Below are 16,067 nucleotides of genomic sequence, written 5' to 3'. Positions count from 1 at the left end.
TAGTTAAATTCAATGCTGTAGTACTGATATATTAGTGTCTTTTCTGTTGCTTATAACAGAATATCTGAAACTGGGTAGTTTATAAAGAAAAGGAATTTATTTCTTAAGATTATGAAGGCTGGGAAGGCCAAGATTGAGGGGCCGTATCTGGTGAGGGCCTTCTTGCTGGTGAGGACTCTGAAGAGTCGTGTGGCGGTGCAGGGCATTACATGGTGAGGGGACTGAGTGTGCTAACATGCTGGCTCATGGTCCAATCACCTCTTAAAGGCCCCACCTCTCAATATGCCACATTAAGTTTCAAGATGAGTTTTGCAGGGGACATTCAAACCATAGCAACCAGGTTGTACATCATTCAATAGAGATGATGACATTCCTATGAACAGGTGTGACCAATGCTGTACATACCTCAGCAATGACAACTACATCATGACGGTGCCTCGATGACAGGAATTGTAAAATGCAACTCCCTGGAATGTAGAATTGCATTCCAATTTCAGAGATGTTAAATGTGAAAATAAAAATGTGTCTTAGTATTGCTGAAATATAAAAATTAAATTTTATAGAAATACGGTAATTGAAATTCACAGTTAAACTTCAACCTTAATTATGACTACTCTTTGCTACCTAGCTTATTTTTAGCATTCCTAACAGATACTGTGTGAAAACTGATTTGAATCTTAACTTTTCTTATATTCTTTGTTATCCCCTGAAGGACGTGTGAAATGCCCAAGAAGCCAGTGCTGTGGGAAGGGGAAAAATGAAGTCTTGTGTATTTTGCCCCCAATAACTCAAACTGGTGTATGTGTCTCCATCAGAAAATGGTATGTATTTTTCCTTCATAGGTGAAACTGTGTCTGCTTTAATTTCTATGAATTCTTTTTCTTAATCTTAGGGAAGGGAAAAGATGCCATACCGTTTTCTGAAACTCTAAAGATAAAAATCTTTGATAGAATTGTAGTGCCGGAGGATCTCAGAAAACACCTAGTTCTAGAGTGTCATGTTTACAGATTGAACGACTAGTTAATGCAAGTCACATGTGACAAGCCATGGTCAAGTGTGTTATTCTTTGATGTGGAGGGAAAAAACAAACACAGGATAAGCCACCAAACTAGAGTTTTTAGTAGGTAAAAAAATTGTGCTTAGTAGACATGGCTGTTAAAGCCAGTCAGGTGTTCTTTACTGGATATTACACATTCCCAAGAACAAATCCTCTCCCCGTTTCTATATTCTGCCTTCCATCAGTCACACCTAGCTCTTGTCATTTAATTTTGCTTTGCCTTGTTTTTGTCCCTTATTGGGTCAAGGTTAGTTTGTTCTGCAGAAATAACAAATGCCTGGATTTCCCAGTATTCAGAGCTCTGGGGTGAGTTAAATCCACAGATGTTTATGAGTGGTGACAATCCCTGTTGGCGGATCTTGTAGCAATACTTTGAGAACTGGCTATACTGAATGATGCCAGCTGAAGAGGAATCCTAGGAATTTGCTTTCATTTAGATCAGACATTTGATCCAATTGAAGAATGGCTCCCACTTTTTTTTAGCTCTTATAAGCCTTTATGAGGCCCAATTTTGCTGTGGAATCTGAGAACATTTTTTGCTTTCATCCGATCCGGCTGGGAATAGGGCAGTGGAAGACAATTGTTCAAAAGGAAGCTCTTTGTACATACTGACTCTTAGATCTGTTTCATAAGAAAATTTCCATAGGAATTCTAGGAAGAGAAACAAATGGTTTAGGCAGAGAGCATTTGGGCTATTAAACATTCCGGTGGCTGGTTCTGTGGCCAGCAAGGCAGCCAAGCCTGAGGAATTTCAAGGGACACAGCACTTTTTTAAATTGGAGCCCTATGTCTGGCCGCAATGCTAATTGTTTCACATCAGCAATTTAGTATATTGTGCTATAGGGGTGCAGGGGGGTGGGTAAGGGGGGCTTCAATGGCTTCTTTTGTTAGAAACAGGCTAATTTCTAGTACTTATTCAAAAAGGTTACAATTAGAAGGGATGGTGCAACAGAGCTTGAGAAAGTAAACATGGGGGCACCCATCTCCTTTTCATTATAAATCGCTTCCCTTTCCCTGCTTCTGTAGTTGTCAGATGCTAAATACTTGTCATCTTGGGATTCTCTTTTGCTGGGCAAGAACATAGCCTAACCTAACGGTGGGTTGCAGATATCAGAATGCTGTAGTCTAAACAGCTGGCATGGGAAACAGGCATGGAAGTGGAGGGTGGTAGGGATTTGAACAAAGCCCAAACTTGCCTTGGGTTAACTTGATTTACAGGAATCAACAGGACCTGGAAAAACTCCAAGCCATGAAGCCTTTGTTTGGGAAGTTTTGCAGGATAAAGGCTAGCCAGATCTAAATAAAGCTTTTCCATCAGGGTTTCAAAACAAAACACTGAAAAAAACAGAGGGTGCCTTTATCTTTCCTTGCTACTGGCCAGGTTTTAAGTTTAGCAGAGGACTAGAGAACTGGATGTGGGAAAAAGATGTAATCGGTTTCTTTGAACAACTCAAGAACGGATCCCATCCTGGAACACATAAACACTGCAGGGTTGGATTACCTAAAGCAAATTAGTTGTTTTTTTCGTGATGTTTTTATTGTGGTTTTAATATTTGTAGGACTCACACCATAAGTTTGGGCAATGTCAAGCTGACACACAAAGCATCAGTAACTTAGAAAAGCTATACTGGTGGTGTGCCTATGCATCCTGTATTCCTTGATGCCACCTCTGGCATGGCCACCAAAGGAAGTCTGAGTCTCAGTTCCCTCCTCTGTGGAATGGTGATGCAAAAATAATAGTTTTACAAAAAGCCAAGCAAAAAAACCATAAGTAAATGTCAACTGTAAAGGTTTAGGACTTTGTACAGTGTCTGTGCCTTAAACACCTTGGTCTCTCCCCGACACACTGATTTCATCTGCAGTAGCCCCCACTCTATCTGTTGTTTTGTTTTCTGTGGTTTCGGTTACCAATGGTCACCCTTGGTCTGACAATATTAAATGGAAAATTCCAGAAGTAAAAAATTTATAAGTTTTAAATTGCATGCCATTTTGAGTAGTGTGAAGAAATCTCATGCTGTCCCTCTGGGACGGGACTTATCCTTTTGTGCAATGTATTCATGCTATATACACCACCTACTATGCTACCCACCTGCTAGTCACATCTTGGTTATTAGATGGAAAAAACAGCATATACAGGGTCCAGTCCTCTCCGTGGTTTCAGGCACCCACTGGGGGCCCTGGGATATATAACCCATGTGTAAGGGGTGACTACTGTATTCATGCATCCAACAATATTTACGGAACCAAAAAACACACAGTAGCTACTCGGTATTTGTTGAATAAAAATGTTTTTCAACAAAGCATCATTATTATTCTTTGTAGCAGGGGTTGGCAAACTACAACCCACATTCCTCTTTTTGTAAACAAAATTTTATTGGAATACAGCCACACCCAGGATTGACTATGGCTGCTTTTGCGCTGCAACAGCAGAGATGAGTAGCTGTGAAAGAGACTTTATGGGTTGCAAAGTCTAAAATACTTAGCATCTGGCCTGGGTGGAGAAAAATCTGCAAAATCCCTGTACTATAGCACTAACCTAAAAACATTAGGCACCCTTCCCAAACTCCTCTAGTTTCCCGTAAACAATATATCCATGAATATTTCTAGAATAATATTGTCCAAGTATGCTCCAGGGCATGCTTGTTTCACAAGCTGCCCCTTCCTGGTTTAGAAAGTTTAGAAAATACACACATCATGAATATTATGAAGTCTCACAGTTAAAAGAAGAATGTGTGTAATTTTGATTCAGCGTTTTCAAACTCATGGGACCCTATTAATCCTTTTTTGTTTTTCAGAAATTAATGTTTTGAGAAGGAAGTTGCCACATAAACACCTTAGGAAATATTGGTAAACAGAATGTATTTTGTGGGCTAACTCCAGAAAATTGGAAATGACTACCTAGTGTGTTGTATTGAGAAGGATCATGAGGTACTGCCACAGTATGGTGGGATAGAATACAGCAAACAATTACCTAGATCAACCATGGCATGTGTGCTGAGAGTTTGCAACCACTTGTTTAGACCTTACTGAAAGTACTTTAAAATGAGAGTCCACATGGTCTCTACACTGCTGCATATGAAGTGTGATTTCAAACTTGCTTTTCTGGTGAGGCTTATAACCTAGTTATGAAGAAATTTCACAAACAATTACAGTGAGGATAATTGTCTTATCTTCCAGGAGAACTTAGAAGTTGACATTAAATGGATTATATATGTGAACATGATTATTATACATCATTCTGCTTCTGCTATTCCTGTTATGCATATGTTATACCTTTTGAAGTTGTTCCTTAGTTCTTGGATATTCTTTCCTGTTTTTTCAGTGTTTTCTTTCTTTCCTCTTCAGATTTGGAAGTTTCTACTATGGTATTCTCAAGCTCAGAGATTCTTTCCTTAGCCGTGTCTAGTCTACTATTGAGACCATGAAAGGCATTCTTCATTTCTGTTACAGTAATCTTGATCTCTAGCACTTCTTTTTGATTCTCAGAGTAATGATCTCTCTGCTTACTTTACCCATATGTCTTTGCATGTTTTCTACTTTTTAAATTAAAGTCCTTAACATAGTCATAGTTGTTTCAGATTCATGATCTGAGCTGGGCACAGTGGCTCATGCCTGTAATCCCAGCATTCTAGGAGGCTGAGGCGGGGAGATTGCTTGAGGCCCAGAGTTCAAGACCAGTCTGGGCAGCATAGTGAGACCCCGTCTCTACAAAAAATAAAAAAAATAGCTGGCCATGTGGCATGTACTTCTAGTGCCAGCTGCTTGGGAAGCTCAGGTGGGAGGATTGCTTGAGGCCAGGAGATTGAGGCTGCAGTGAGCTGTGATTGTGTCACTGCACTCCAGCCTGGGAGACAGAATGAGACCTTGTCTAAAACAAACAAACAAACAAAAAAACCTTCATCTAATAATTCCAACATCTCTGCCATATCTGAGTCTGGTTCTGAGGTTTGCTCAGTGTCTTCAAATTGTGTCTTTTGAATTTTAGTATGCCTTATAATCTTTTCTTAAAAGCTAGACATGACATACTGGGTGAAAGTAATTCCAGTAAATAGACCTTTAGCAATGTGGCATAAGGTGTGGGGAGAGAGGAAGTCTGTGCCCCGGGCTGGGCTGTGAACCTCATAAGTGCTTCTCAGTGCTCTTTTTCCCCTTGGGTGGGACAGGACGGCTAACAGGGCTGGAGCTGGGTTTTTCCCTTACTCCCTGTCGGTTAGGCTCTAAAATAACCCATTAAGGTAGGCACTGTTAAAAGAGTTACTCTTGAGAGCAGACCTTGTTAAGATGCACAGAATGCTCTGGCATATTTTAAAATGGCTCCCTTCCCCCTCCCCCTGCAGGAAGTCTCAGTGGATTTCTCTCCAGCCTTCATTGTGAGAACCTGGTAGAGATCGTGGAGAACTCACAAAAGCATGAGGTTGCCCCTGTGAATGGCCCTTCTGGAGTTTTTAACCCTCAGACCTGTCCACACCAAGGCTTCAGCAACTCTTCAGTTACAGCTTAGGTTTTCCTAGCCTTTCCTGTGGAAGTTTCTGCTCATGGAGTTCTGCTCTGGTAAGTTATTATTCTCTGTAACCACCTGTCTGTCTCCAGCTTTGAGGGCACCAGTTTGATGTGACCTCACTTCTCTGACAGATCTAAGAAAAGTTACTGATTTTCATTTTGTTCAGCTTTTTACTTGTTGCTAGGATAGAGGGATGACTTCCAAGCTTCTTACATGTCAGACCAGAAACTGGAAGTCTGCATCATTCTGTTTACCTTCCTGGGCCCTAAAAACATAACAAAGCAGATTTCTTGTCAGAATCTGTGTGTCAATGATATGGTTTGGATCTGTGTCCCTGTTCAAATCTCATGTTGAAATGTAATCCCCTGTATTGGAGGTGGGGCTTGGTGGGAAGTGATTGGATCACAGGGGTGGTTTCTCATGGTCTGACACCATCTCCCTTGGTGCTGTCATTCCCATAGTGAGTCCTCATGAGATCTGGTTGTTTAAAAGTGTGTGGCAGGTGCCCCTTCTCTCTCTTGCTTCTTTTCTAGCCATGTGAAGTGCTGTTCTCATTTTACCTTCTGCTATGATTGCAAGTTTCCTGAGGCCTCCCAAGAAGCTGAACAGATGCCACTGCACTTTCTGTACAGCCTGTGGAACTGTGAGCCAATTACACCTCTTGTCCTTATTAATTACCCAGTCTCGGGTATTTATTTATAGCAGTGCAAGAACTGACTAATACAGTTCAGTAGGCATTATAAATTTATTCTTTGAAATGCCATCTTTAGTATAAAAATAGAAAATAGAAGCATTTGATATACCAATAATAAATAATATTTCCATGTATCAGAAACACAACAAACCCACAAAGTTATAATTGGGGGTTGGTTCTGGGCCTTGCTGGGCTTTATGTCTGAAAGGGAGCAGGAGTTTCTTGAAACTAGGGGACTGAATGAAGCTCCCCTTGTTAAGAAACAAGTCTGGAAAACTCCTTAGGGCTATCACTTCTGTGAAGTTTTGTAACCAGGAAAGAAAGAAACTGTATAAGCACACAACCAAAATCTTAAGCAAGCCCCACACCTTGGGAGATCATCAATACCTGCAATACCACACAGCATGTGGGGGAGAGAGGTAGTTGCGAGCCACCACTAGAAGTAGAAGTTGAGGGCTCTGAACAGCCAGGTAGAAACAACCCCAAACCTGGAGACTGGCTGGAAAGGATGAAAGAGAAAAAAATTTCACCTAAGATGAGCTGAAGTACACAGTCCAAAACATGAAGAAGTCTAGTCTAAGAGAGAAAGCCAACATTTGTGACAAATTTACTTTACGTATAATTAATAGAATAAGGCCAGGTGCGGTGGCTCATGCCTGTAATCCCAGCACTTTGGGAGGCTGAGGTGGGTGGATCACTTGTGGCCAGGAGTTCAAGACTAGCCTGGCCAACATGGCGAAGCCCATCTCTAATAAAAAAATATTAAAATTAGCTGGGCGTTGTGGCAGGCGCCTGTAATCCTAGCTACTCTGGAGGCTGAGGCAGGAAAATTGCTTGAACCCAGGAAGCAGAGGTTGCAGTGAGCCAAGATCGCACCACTGCACTCCAGCCTGGGTGACAGAGACTCCATCTCAAAAAGTAAATAAATAAATAAATAAAAAGAAAATAATAAAATAATAGAATAAGATAAGGCTTTAAACACACGAGTTTAGTATCATCAGAGTGGTAAATAAAAGGAAAAGGACTGGGTGTAGTCACTCACACCTGTAATCCCAGTATTTTGGGAGGCAGAGGAAGGAGGGTTGCTTGAGCCCAGGAATTCAAGACCAACTTGTGCATTAGAGTGAGAGCCCCATCTCCACTGGAAAAAAAAAAAAAGGAAAAGAATTAACCAAACAAAAAAAGGCAGAAAGGACATAAGAACAGTTACATATGATATAGAACCACCTGGATAACATGTATGTAAAATCTGGAAAGTTAAAAAAAAAAAAACACACACACAATAGATTGGATCAACTCTAGGCTGACACAGCTGAAGAAAAAAGTGCTCTGAACAATTGTATTAGAAATTCAGGCTAGACACAGTGGCTTATGCCTGTATTCCCAACACTTTGGGAGATTAAGTCAGGAGGATCACTTGAGCTGAGAAGTTCAGGACCAGTCTGGGCAACATAGTGAGACCCTCATCTCTACAAACATACATACATACATACATACATACATACATACAGGGAAAAAAGGATAATGAGAGAATACTCAAAGAAAGAACTGAAGACTTTTCACAAAGAAATTCACAAATCCTTACAATTAAAAATGCACAAAGAATAATGAAAAGGATAAATAGAAATAAATGCACATGTAGACACAAGATGGTAAAATTGCAGAACAAGAGTAAAGACAAAAGTTTTAAAAACCACAGGAGAAGGTTGGGCGCAGTGGTTCACACTTGTAATCACAGCACTTTGGGAGTCTGAAGCAGCCAGATCACTTGAGGCCAGGAGTTTGATACCAGCCTGGCCAACATGGCGAAACCCTGTCTCTACTAAAAATACAAAAATTAGCTGGGTGTGGTGTAATCACAGCTTGCATTAGTCTGTTCTCACACTGCAGATAAAGAAATACCTGAGACTGGGTAATTTATAAAGAAAAAAAGATTTAATGGACTTACAGTTTCACATGCCCGGAGAGGCCTCAGAATAATGGTGGAAGGCAAAGGAGGAGCAAAGTCACGTCTTACATGGCAGCAGGCAAGAGACCATGTGCAGGGGAATTCCCATTTATAAAACCATCAGATCTCATGAGACTTACTCACTACCACGAGAACAGTATGGGGGAAACCGCCTTCAAGATTCAATTATCTCCACCTGGCCCTGCCCTTGACACATGGGGATTATTACAATTCAAGGTGAGATTTGGGTGGGGACACATAGCCAAAACATATCATACCTACTCGGGAGGCTGAGGCACCAGAATTGCTTGAACCCAGGAGATGGAGGTTGCAGTGAGCCTAGATTGCACCACTGCACTCCAGCCTGGGCGACAGAGTGAGACTCTGTCTGAAACAAAACAAAACAAAAGAACAAAAAAAAAAAAACACAGGACAGAAAGACAGAATTCTTGCTAACAGATCTCATTAGGTGATCAACAGACTTCTCATCTGCAACAGACACCGCATCACAACAGATTAACATTTTCAAGGTGCTGATAGACAATAACTGCAAACTTTGAATTCTAAACCCGAATGAACCAGGATTCAAAAATAAAGACCATATAAAGACTTTCAAAAATGCATTAGGAAAATTTAACAACTTAGGATCCTTAATGAAAGGACCATTAACAGAGATCCAAGGACTGTGATGAAACAAAACAAAACAAAAACCCCAAGAGAAACTAATCTTCTTGAAATGCTGTTTTATTTAATTAACCATGGACACTATTTCCACACCCACACACACAAACAAACACAGCACAGACATCAAAATTCCAGGCAAGAATACCAAGGAAGAAGGTGGAGTAGGGATGAGGGTTCTTATGAGATTGGGTAGGAGAAGGTTGATAGAAATATTTAAGTAATTCTAGACCAGTGTTTCTCCAATTTTGGCATGCGTCAGAATCACTTGGAACACACAGGTTGTGTACCCACCCATAGAGTTTCTGATTCATTAGGTCTGGGGTGGGACCTGAGAATCTGCATTTCTAACAGTTCCCAGGTGATGCTAAGGCTGCTGCTCTGGGGTCTATGCTTTGGGACCACTCCTGCTGACTTTATTGGAAAGACTAAGTATGTAGTTAAAAAAAAAACCTGAGTGACCATTAAAAGAATAGAAACTATGTATAGCTTTAAAACCCCAAAGGAAAATAAATGGACTATATATGTGTGAACCCCAAATATCTGAGACAGGTCTCAATAAATTTAGAAAGTTTATTTTGCCAAGGTTAAGGACACGTATCTGTGACAGCCTCAGGACATCCTGATGACATGTGCCCAAGGTGGTCGGGGCACAGCTTGGTTTTATACATTTTCAGGGAGACTTGAGACATCAATCAATATGTATAAAGATGTATATTGTTTTGGTCCAGAAAGGTGGGACAACTCGAAGCGGGGAGGGGGCTTCCAGGTCATAGGTAAATAATAAGCAACAAATGGTTGCATTTTTTTGAGTTTCTGATTAGCCTCTCCAAAGTAAGCAAGCAGATATGCATTTATCTCAGTGAGCAGAGGAATGATTTTGAGTTCTATCTGACCTTTGTCTGTAAGGAATTTCCTGGTGGACAAATTGTGAAGGAGGTTATGTGGCTTTTTAAATTTCAGTAGCTGTCTTTTTTAGGAGTAGAATGGGAGGAAGCTTTGCCCTAAGCAGTTCCCAGCTTGACTTTTCCCTTTGGCTTATCCCAAGATTTATTTTCCTTTCACATATGTATACATTTATAAATGTTATAAGTACAACAGAAGGCAAAAATGGAGCAAACATAAGAGTGAGGAGGAGGAGGAGGAGAAGAATGGTAAGTGCAAATTAAAATGGTAGTACTAAATCCACACACTGGAAGGTGGTTTTTGCAACACATAAAACTTAAAAAGCAATTGTATGCAGAATATATCAAGAATTCCTACAAACCTTTAAAGAAAATACAAGACCTTGAAAAAATTTGCAAAGGATGTGATCAAACAATTCACAGAAGAGGAAACCAACATGGCCACAAAGCATATCCAAAATCCAAAAGCAAAGCATAGTCTCACCAGTAACTAGGGAAATACAGATTAAAGGCACGGATTTATACCCAGCAGATTGGTGAAAACTTAAAAGTCTCATAATTCTGAGTCTGAGTTGGGATGTGGAAAAACAAGCCAGAAGACTCACACAGGAGTGGCGAAAGGCTACGCTGGTGCAACTTCTTCAAAACAATTTTGACAATTTCTAGTAAAGATATGATCTTTGTATCATATCAAAGATGCACATTCTCTTTACCCGGTGATCCAGCAGTTCCACTTAATGTGGAACATAGACTCTTGCGTGTGAGTTCAGAGGCATATGCATAAATGTTCTTGGGGGTTTCCTTGTGATAATTAAAAGCTGGAAATAAACTAATCTTATTGCCAGAGAGTAGATTAGAATGTAGGATCTTTATACAATGGAATACTGTGAAGAATTAACATGAATTGCTACTATGTGGCCATAGATTCTGCCTATAGATTCTTTAATGTTCTATATCATAGAACATTATTTACCTCAAATACTTAGAATCAGCTTCAGTTAAAATTATAGTTGAAACTCTAAGCCACATGGTTCAGTAATACGTAATAAAAAACTTCAATGAGGTTATTAGCATAGTGTTTTTGAGAATCCCAAACACTGGGTTAGCCCTTATTCTTTGTTTAGATGAAAAAGATAATGCAGAAGCTTAGAGAATATTTACATTCCAGTTGCCATGATTATAAAATTTATCTATGCTTCTTTTGTCTTTAGTTATCATGAAATGATCTCTTATCTAAGACTATTTACTTGAAAGAGCAAAGAACTTTCCTGCCATGTGTAAAAGTTTGTTTAGTAGAGATTGCAAGAATGTTGACTTGTAAACTTGAGACAATGTATGTTTGTTTTAGGAAACTACATTTGTTAAAATATTCATAATAGAGAATTGTGTGTGTTAGTTAAAAAAATAAACTTTGTTGGTCATTTTGTTCTTATTTCAATTAATACAATCAGTATATAAAAACTGTTCATTTAAATTAGAAAGGTGTAATTTAAGATGAAAATTTAAGAAGAAACTCTCTGTAAAAAGATTTTTTCAAGTAAAATAAGTTATTCTATTCTTAACTAAAAACTATAATAAAAAATCTCATTTTCCAGTTACATGTATTAACATGATAACACTCAAAAACAAAAAGTTGAGTGAGAAAAGCAAATTGTTGTACAGTAAGATGACATTTATTTAAACAATAAAATCATTCAAAAACAATTCTCTATTATTTTACTGGAAATGGCAATGTCAAATAAATATAAATATTGCTTATGCATAAAATACCTGGAAGATAAATTATGAAAACATGGATGCTAATGACTTCTGAGGAGAGACGGAGAAACACTGAGGCTTCAATGATATTTGCTATGTCTACTTCTGAAAACAAATGATCTGATGAGAATATGGCAAAAATATCGCCTGTTGAATATGGGGATGGATACTTGGATATTTGGATTTTGAAAGGATAAACCATCACATGTATTCTTATTTGTACTGCAGAAAATGAATAAATACATTTGTGAAAAAATGTATTATTTCCTATATATATAAAATTCTCATTAACAGTTCTACACAGCAGATCCTTCCCCATGCTCCACCAAAAATCAAGTCTTGTATATTCATACAGAATCTATGCAACCACACGTAACTCCAGGAACAGGGGCCTCACAGAGGTGGTCTTCTGCTGTTCCAGCACTGAGCCGTCAGTATCTCTAAATTGCTCTAACAATGTTTCTGCACATTTTGAGTTAGCAACCTCCTGTTTGTCCACAATAACTACGCAAATGTTTGCCAGTTTCCTAATGCTCCCTCAGCAGCACCCTCAGCTCTCAGTGGATGATGCCATCCAGGATTTCATCCAGGGAATAGTGGTCAGAAAGCATTTCTCCCTGAACTTCCTGAACTTCTTTTCTCCTTTTCCAGAAAAACAGAACCAATAAATATGTGTATATATAACATGTGTGCATGTGTGTGTGTGTGTGTATATATATATATATATATTTATTTATATTTGAGATAGGGTCTCGCTCTGTTGCCTAGGCTGGGGTGCACTGGCATGATCATGGTTCCATTGTAGCATTGACCTCCTGGGCTCAAGCCATCTTCTCGCTTCAGCCTCCCAAATAGCTAGGACTATAGGTGTGTGCCACCATACCCGGCTAAGTTTTTATGTTTTGTAGAGATGAGGTCTCACTATGTTGCTCAGGCTGGTTTCAAACCCTAGGCTCAAGTGATCCCCCCACCTCAGCCTCCCAAAGTGTTGGGATTACACGCATGAGCCACCATGCCTAGCCCTACATATATTATATGATGTTTACATCTATCTCTCTACCTGTCTAGAGATTAATTTATTTTCAAAAATTGACTCACACCATTATGAGGCTGGCAAGTACAAAATGTGCAGGGCAGGTTGGGAGTCTGGAAATTCTGGTTAGGAGCTGATGTTGCAGTCTTGAGCCTGAAGGCAGTCTGGAGGCAGAATCCCTTCCTCTTCCAGGGACCTCCATCTTTTCTCTTAAGGCCTTCACCTGATTAGCTGAGACCCACCCACATATGGAGGGTAATCTGCTTTATTCAGAAAAGTCTACTAATTTAAATACACATCACATCTAAAAAATACCTTCATGGCAATATCTAGACTAGTGTTTGCCAAATAACTAGGCACCACAGCCCAGCCAAGTTAACATGTAAATTTGGGCATCACACCTTCCTCTTCCTGACCCACTGATCTGAATCTGCAGCCTTTATTTCCTCCATTCCCCTGAGTTTCTATGAGAACAGTTGCCTTCATTCCACATTAGTCCAACGCACCTGTGTTCTGGATCCTCTTTCCTTTTTACTTTCTCAGGAAATCACTTTATCAGTGATGCCTTCTGACTTCTGTATCTTCATTCTCTCTTACTGTGTTTTTGTTTCGCTTTGATATACAATTGCACTAAACTATCTTCCATCTTTAAAAAAAATCTCCATGACTCTCTATCACCCTCCCATTTTCACAACACCTATCCCTCCTTTAACAATTTAAATTCATTTCTGAAAAGTCTGTTGCTAAATGAAAAGCCATTCCATAAAGAAAATATTTTCATTAATTTTAATGGAAATATTTTGATGAATTTCATCAGAACCCATGATACCCAAATCATTTTCATAGTTAGTAAATATATATTGAATGATAAAAACAAATTTTTACAAGTAATGGATAACATTTTGAAAGTCAATAATTTGTGCATTAAATGTGATAGAATGAAAATTTCTTAAGCTAATTATTTCTCTTTGCATCATCTTCTTCAACAATTTTTGAACTTTTTGGGGGCTTGAGGTGTCTTCACTCAAAGTGCAGTGAAAGTAATCTTATAGCATAGAAACACACTCGCAGCATAAAATAAAGTCCAGACAAGAGAGTGCTTAGAAATGTGGAGTTGTTACATGCGAAAAAAGACTGAAGAAGAAGCCATCTCCCTAGCCTCTTTTTCACATATTCAAAACAGATTTGGATTTATACAAACATGAGTGCAATTCAAATTTGTTTTGCATGATACTCTCTGATGAGAAACTGTTGTGTCAAGTAAATTGGGGAGTGTGACTTTGCCTGGAACCAGAATACCAAAATATCACTTCTTATAGAGGACTTGTCTCGTATGTTTTAGGTGAAAAAGTCATTGTAATAAAGCAGAAGAAATTGCCTCAAAAGTGGCATAATATTTCAAGAGCCATTATGGTGAAAATCCTTTCCTTACCAGCTATTATATGAAGTGATGTAACTCTTCACTGACAAAGTTCTCAGAAGAGAAATCTACTTTTTCTTTCCCTACTGTCTCAATTCACTCCCAGCGTTATTTGGTTTCTGCCTCTTTTAGTTTACTAAGTTCTCTTGCCAATAACCTTGCAAATTGACTGTCTTGTTTAGAAGTACAATGTTTTGACTTGGCTTCTTGGAAGTATTTCACAGAGCTGATCATTTCCTCTCATTTGAGTGTCTTTCTTCCCTTGATTTCAATTTTTTTGAAAAAACATATACTGAGGGACCAAATAGATACAATGTGTCAGAAAACCACTCTAGGTGCTAGAGATGTGGAGATGTGTAAAAGTTGGACCATACCCTTGAGGGTTTTATAGGATGGGGCTTTGGTGTCAGGAGGAGACAGGTAATTGCTTTTCTGGAAAATGTGGTACCTGAACTGAGCCTTAAATCTTTTTTTTTTTTTTGAGATGAGGCCTCTGTCACCTAGGCTGGAGTGCAGTGGCACAATCATGGCTCACTGTGGCCTCAACCTTCTGGGCTCAAAACTCCTGCCTTAGCCTCCTGTGTAGCTGGGACCATAGGTGCCTGCCACCACACCAGATAATTTTTGTAGGTTTTTTTCTTCTTTTTTTTATAAAGACAGGATTTTGCTATGTTGCCCAGGCTGGTCTTGAATTCCTGTGCTCAAGTGATCCTCCCACTTTGGCCTCCCAAAGTGCTGGGATTACAGGAGTGAGCCACCATACCTGGCCACAAATCTTAAGTATTAATATGGTTTCCCACTCTTCTTATTTCCTTTCTATCTCTTTGGCTTTTCCTTTTTATTTCTCTTCTTTTTTGCTATTTATGGTTACTAGTTGTCTTCGTTTGTTTGCTGTTATAACAAAATTTACCTTGTATTGGATAATTTACAGACAACAGTTCTGGAGGCTAGGAAGTCCAAAATCAAGGTGTCAGCAGAGTCCATGTCTGGTGAGCGCTTGCTCTCTGCTTCCAAGATAGTGCCTCTTGCTGTGTCTTCACATGGCCAAAGAGATGAAACTGTATCCTCACATGGTGGAGGAAGCAGAAGGGCAGAAGAGGTGAACTCACTCCCTCAAGCCTTTTTATAGAGACACTCATCCCACTCATGAGGGCAGAGCCCTGATGGCTTAATCACCTCCAGGTGGCCTCACCTCTTAATACCTTCACCTTGTGGTTTAAGTTCCAACATGTAAATTTTGGAGGGACACATACATGGAAACCATAGCATCAGTCTTTCCTCCTTGACTCTTTATTCTTTTCTCATTCTGCTGACTCCCTATATATGTCTGTGACCTTGATTACTACCTGTATTCTGCTAAGATCTGTCTCTCAAACTCCAAACTAGACACATTGCACCACTTTGAAACACTTTTGTCTGGCCTGGACATTTACTTTTATTTTTATTTTTTGAGACAGGGCCTCACTCTGTCACCCAGGCTGGAGTGCAATGGTGCAATCTTGGCTCACTGCAGCCTTGACCTCCCTGGGCTCAAGTGATCCTCCAGTCTCAGCCTCCCCAGTAGCTGGGACTAAAGGTGCATGCCACCATGCCTGGCTAATTTTCATATTTTTTGTGAAGACGAGGTTTTGCCATGTTTCCCAGGCTGGTCTCGAACTGTTGTGCTCAAGCAATCCTCCTGCCTTTGCCTCCCAATGTGCTGGGATTATAGGCGTGAGCCACCACACCTGGTCTGATCTGGACGTATCACAGGCAAATCAACCTAAGATATCTAAAATGAATAATTATTTAACCCCTTAAATCTATTCTTCCTCCTGTGCTTCCTGTCATTGGATGGCACCACAGTCTTCAGATACCTAAGCCAAGAATTTAACAGTCATCCTTGACTCTTCTTTTTCTCTTATCTACCATGTCTATTCGGTCACCAAGAGCTATTGAGTTTGCTGCTTCACATCTCTCTCATAGCCCTCCACTTCTCTGCGTTCCCACTGCTATCTCCTCAGTTCAAACCTCCTTGTTCTCTACCCATTGTGTTTACCTCCTTCCATCTTCAGACTTGCCCCACTTTAA

General features: G+C 39.6%; 1 long non-coding RNA gene across 1 annotated transcript; it reads left to right on the top strand.

Annotated features, from left to right (window-relative positions):
- Positions 1 to 3,288: 3,288 nt before the first annotated feature.
- Positions 3,289 to 11,487, top strand: LOC134728539 (uncharacterized). Its single transcript, XR_010109050.1, has 2 exons — positions 3,289 to 5,608; positions 6,092 to 11,487. It is a non-coding gene; the product is annotated as an uncharacterized LOC134728539 (long non-coding RNA).
- Positions 11,488 to 16,067: the final 4,580 nt, after the last annotated feature.

This window comes from Pan paniscus, chromosome 11 (assembly GCF_029289425.2).
Source record: "Pan paniscus chromosome 11, NHGRI_mPanPan1-v2.0_pri, whole genome shotgun sequence".
NCBI lineage: Eukaryota > Metazoa > Chordata > Mammalia > Primates > Hominidae > Pan > Pan paniscus.
The sequence above is the reverse complement of the archived record's forward strand: the minus strand, read 5'-3'. Positions and strand labels throughout refer to the sequence as shown.